Raw genomic sequence first — 6,000 nt, forward strand, 5'->3', positions numbered from 1 at the left:
GAGCCCCTGTTTTGAGCCATGCATAAACAATTAAAAATCAAATATATTCTGAAATTGTTACATTCAATATGGAGGGTTTGATACAAGTTTCATTTTTTTCAAAAATAAACATAACAAAAATGGGTTAGAGATTACAATTCTGGGCTCCTCCGGAAGTGCGTCTTGACCGGAAATGCTAGCTTTACTTGAAGGAAAATCCATGGCGCGGGTTTAGGCAAAAATATTGAAAAATCCACCTAATCGACCTATAAAATAAATTAGCTTTTTTTGCCATTGTGATAGAAGTGCTCAATTTAAGGTAGGTCTTAAGAAAAAAATTGAGTACAATTTTCTGCAATTTTGGGCTAAAAATCATGATATTTTGCAATTTTTCAGGTATTTTTTTGTTGTTACCATGGTATTCACATGCATGAATAAGCGCAGAATATGGCCAAATCTGTATCAAAATATCAAATTGTAATTGCAAAAGTTGTGCTGATTAATTATATATATACTTTTGTACAGGTATTTTTTACAGTTAAATGACTATATCTATATTTCTAAGGCATGCGCCTTAATTTCATAGATTGTCCAAATCTACTGTTTTCTGTTACCTAGAGTGAACATTTTTGTGTAAAGTTTTAAACCAATGAATAATACTTTTGCCAAAACCAAAGAGAACAAGAGTTTTTTCAATAAATAGCCAAGAAACTGAATCAAACGCTTTTTCAAAATCAATCATCAGTAGCATACCCGGTATATCATTTTCTTCAGAATATTGCATAATATCATATATCAATCTTGTGTTCACACCAATATAACGTCCTGAAATAAAACCAGTCTGATCATCATTTATCAATTTATTAATAACAGTTTTTATTCTATTGGCTATAGTTCCAGATGCAATTTCGTAAACAATATTAAGAAGCGAAATTGGTCTCCAATTTTTGATAAAGTGTCTAGGTTTTTCTGCTTTAGGAATACAAGTTATAATTCCTTGTCTCTGCGTAATTGAAAGTTGCCCTGTCTGATACCCAAAATTTATCGACCTTATAATAAAATTACCTAATTTTCCCCCAAAACATTTAAAAAATTCAGTTGTGAAACCGTCCGATCCAGGGCTTTTATTGTTTTTCATATTCTTTAAAGTATTACCTGCCTCTTTAAAGTTACTAAATCATTAGATTTACATAGATTTATTAAGGTTTTTGACTTCCTACAAACGTTCTTATACCTGAAATTAGAAAGTTTTCAAAATTACCACATTCAATTTGAACTATTGGCAATGTTTATCAACGTTAAAATATCGCCAAACACAACAAGAAATTGTATCTGTCGGCATTGACTGTATTTGAGTTCGAAATCGAGGTCGCTGAAAATCTCATCCGGCTAATGGATATAGATGTAATAACAACACTAAGAGGCAACTTATATATTTTATCGGTTACATTGGCCTGATTAAGCGTAATAGCCGATACATTTAGCACAGGTGTTCGTTTCTAGTATTATACTTATATTAGAAACGAACACCTGTGCATTTACAGCTTATCTCAGTGGCGTGGAAGATGAAACGTAATTGAGGGTAGGGGGAGGGCAATGTCCTCAATATTTGGACCCCCCTCCTCGCCCCGCACCCACATGAGGAGATTAATTCTTTAATTCAACACACAACCATAGTCTATATACTTTATAAACTTTTTTCATATAGATCGTTGTTGCTATCATCCCAGGATGGTAGCTATTAGAATCGGTCGCTTTGCCTGCCATGTTGTTGGGATTTCACATGGTTATGAATAATCTGTTTACTTTGATTGGCAGGTCAAAACGATTTACGTGTGTTGATTGGTTACTTGTTGTTGTAGATTTAATGTGTGTAAGGTGTACTAGTGGGGAAATTATTGCAAACAAATTATCATTATATAAACCCAGAGAAGTCCGAATATTTTTTTTGTGTCGGACATTATTCTCAGAAAATACACATGGCGGCGCTACACGTACTGAATAGAATCTTTTCAGAAGCGCGTGGAGGATCTTATATAGTCTAACTAGTACTGTTAGCTAGATGATCATGACCTACTTGTAAAAACTGTCCGTTAAAACAAAGTTAAGCTTTACTTAGGGGATATATGTGGAACTGTATGCGCTAAAGTAAAGTACAGTTTAAACGAAATGTTATGCTTGTTTCAATGCGTATTTAGTATTTCACCAACTTGTCCAAGTACATGTACATTGTATATGTATATCAGTACAGTGTATATTAGACGGAAAACGTACTTGGTAGCATTAGAAAAAGGCCCACTACACCTTCTGAACAACTTTATTAAAATAGACAAGACGTTAAAGTGAATAGTCGGGCAAAGAAAACCAGTCTAAATGCGTTCATTGGCCTTCCAAAAGTTCTCGCATATTAATACGACGGCCAAGTTCTGCTTAGTTTCCCAGTTCTGACCATTAAAGTAAAGAAAAGTTGAAAGCATTGAAAGCGAGGCTGCGTGGAAATGTAACCACGGACATAGTGAGCCGGGAGGACGTATTAGAATTTCCATACTTTAAATTAATTTCTTCGTATGCAGACAGATTTTGACGAGAAATTTTATTTTTCCATTTCATAAGAAATTACACTGGATACATTCACACCATTTTTACCGACTTTAGCCATCCTTGCCCGACTATTCACTTTAAGTTTCATAACGCAGGTCGTATTATGTTTCCCGACGTCGTGTGAGTTGAATATTTCTGCGCCAGGCGGTAAAACTTCGTCAACTTCATTAGTGTTGTAACCTATCTTTGGCCATCATTATCAATTTTACTATGTTATAATTGTTTTAAAGGCCCACTACCTTTCTGGAGCAAAATTTAAAGGTTTCTAAAAAACGTTAATAGCATAAGAAAATATATATCGATGGCATGAGATGGAGTTACAACACCAAACATATGCAAGATTCCCAGCGTAATATATGATAACAGGGGAGAGTCATTTTGCTGTTTGGCGCAGTGATAGTCAACAACCAAGCGGTATTTAAAGATGCTCCACCGCTGACAAATGGTATTTTTTCAATATCAAAAACAGGAGGAGACGATTTTGGATTTTTCTTCAGTTACAAAAGTTACTTACTTTACACCATTACCACCAGTTAAAAAGTTTGAGCTTCTAATTTTAATTCAAGTTACAAATATGAAAAATAATTAATTGCATCCCGAAAAAATTCCTTGGCACTATATATCCTATATGGAATGAAGTACTGATTGCGCATACACCAAAGGCGAAATAAAATATTTTATATTAATTTTTGTTTTAAGTAGGCATATGTATGAAGAATATCATTTATGCTCTGTCGGCGGTGGAGCATCTTTAAGACGACGACGGGAAACATAAAACGACCCGCGTTATGAAAATAAACATTTTATTTAATTGAATTAAATTGTTCAGAAGGTGATTAGTTTAGTTTTAGTTTAAACATATTTTATTGACATAAAATGACAAAAGGATAAGTCATTAAGTTTTACCAACTTATATGCGGCTTCTCCTGAAATATAGAAAATATAAACATACATAAATGAATAGTCACGTGATTACATGGAACAAAATAGTATGAATTCACATAAAACACCAAGAACATTAAACTAGTAAGAGAGAGGGAGAAAGATAGAGATTAGTCCCATTAATCGGGTTAAGAAATTGATTTGTACTATTAGTATTCGTGTGATACCATTATAATATATAAAACAAGCGATGAAAAATGGGGAAAAAAATCTTGACAACTTGTAATGATATAGGAAATAAGTAAGAGAGCGAAAGAGAGAGGGGGGAGAGAGAGTGTGAAAGAGAGAGAGATAGAAAGAGAGAAAAAGATAGATGAAGAGAGAGAGAGTCGATCAATCAAATCTACCCGTTCTTACCAGGAATTGCTGTACAGCTTTTGCAATTTTCATGTTATTAATGATTGAAATGTTAAGATCACCTTTGCATAGAATATCAATGTTAATGGCGCCTTCGTACCACGATAAATCAGTGTTGAGAAGTGCTCGATGATTGGCATACAAAGGGCAAACAATAAAGAAGTGATAGCTGTCCTCACAGGGATGTCCACACTGACAATATGCAGAATCGGTAAGATTTGCTCTAAAAAGGTCATATTTCAGGGAACTTGCTCGGTTTCTTAGACGACAATGGAGGATATTAAGTTTTCTTGATCCATATGTTGCAAAAGGAAAATTAAAGTTTGAATTTGTTTTCAGGGATTTCATCATATTGAATTTAAAAGAATTTATGGAAGGAGAATTTCTAATGTTATGGTCTAAAACATTCCAAAGATGTATAGTAGAGGGAAAAAATGAACTTTGAGATAATTGTAACCTGTAGTAGTGTTCTCTTATTTGATATGCATTTCGTAAGTTATAAGGGGTTAAATTACCAACATCATCAGGCAATATATCTATGAGGAAACTTGGTGCCATACCATGGACTATTGAATATAACATCGAAAGTTTACGAGCTTCACGTCTCTTAGAAAGTGGCAGCCAACCGGTTTCGCGGTATAAAAACTCAGTTTTAGTAAAAAAAAACTGGAAGCCCTGTAACAATCCTTGCCGCTTCTAACTGAATATTTTCAAGTTTTAAAGAATTGTTTACTCCGCAGTTGTCCCATACTTCACACGCATACTCAAGCAAAGGTTTTATATAAGTGAGATACAGTTTTTCCAAGTTATTTCTTTTTAGAATTAGTTTAAGTTTGCGTAGGGTTGCTATGTATTTAGTTACTTTACTTGTGATATATTCTATATGGATATTCCACTTACAGTCGTTAGTTATAATAACACCGAGGTGTTTGTGATTATTAGTAAAATGAATGGGAGTGTCATCAAAAGTAAGGGACGGGTTATACGGTAACTGACGATTAGATATGACTAGAGCCTCTGTTTTAATGGGATTGAATTTCATCAACCAATCTTTCGACCAAATTTCTAGTTTCCTTAAGTCCGATTGTGCTTCGTTCTCGATTAGAAGTAAGTTCGAGGATGAGTAAGAGAGTGATGTATCGTCTGCAAAAAGCCTAGTTAGAGAAGCAAGATTACAACAGATATCATTTATGTATATCAGGAAAAACAAGGGTCCAAGTACAGAACCTTGAGGAACACCAGCAAGTATTGTTTTAAAAGAAGATAATGATTGTTTTACAAAAACCGCTTGTTTTCTGTTACTCAAGTAGTTACTTATCCATCGAAGAAGTTGACCTGATATACCGTAATTGTTCAGCTTATGTATGAGACCCTTATGCCATACCCTGTCGAAAGCCTTCGAAAAATCACAAAATATTAAAATGGAATGTTCATACTTTTCTAAGGAGGTAATTATTGAGTGGTAGATTTCAATAAGCTGATGTGAGGTAGAATGCATGGATAAAAATCCTGCCTGGTATTTATAGATTAAGTCATTATCAATCATGAAATTATAGATGTATTTATATACTACACGCTCAAATAATTTACCTATACAGCTTAGAAGAGATATTGGTCTGTAATTAGACACAATGCTGGGGTCATTAGATTTAAAAATAGGCATAACATGAGCAATTTTCCATGCGTCAGGATATACACCAGACGAAAGGGAAAAATTAAATATAATAGACAGAGGCACACAAACTTCATTTGAGGCCAACTTCAACATTTTATGACTTATACCGTCAGGGCCTGACGCTTTTTTAACATTTAATATATCTAAGATTTCACTGGGAGCAATATTTATTTCGGATAAAACAGAGCCAGTACGACTATCAAATAATGGTAAATCTTTATCTAATTCATTTGCCGGTAAGTTGGAAACAGAGCTAAAATAATTATTTGAAAGTTCACATTTACTGTCGTTATCATATATCATTTCGTTAGTGGTACAGTCCAATAACGGGGATATCTCTGTGTTCTTCTGTCCTTTAAGTATATTTCTAAGAAGTTTCCAATATATCTTGGGATTGTTATTGTTATTATCTATCACTGTATCGATATTATCGTAGAAAATTTCTT

This window comes from Argopecten irradians, chromosome 7, assembly GCF_041381155.1.
Source record: "Argopecten irradians isolate NY chromosome 7, Ai_NY, whole genome shotgun sequence".
Classification (NCBI taxonomy): domain Eukaryota; kingdom Metazoa; phylum Mollusca; class Bivalvia; order Pectinida; family Pectinidae; genus Argopecten; species Argopecten irradians.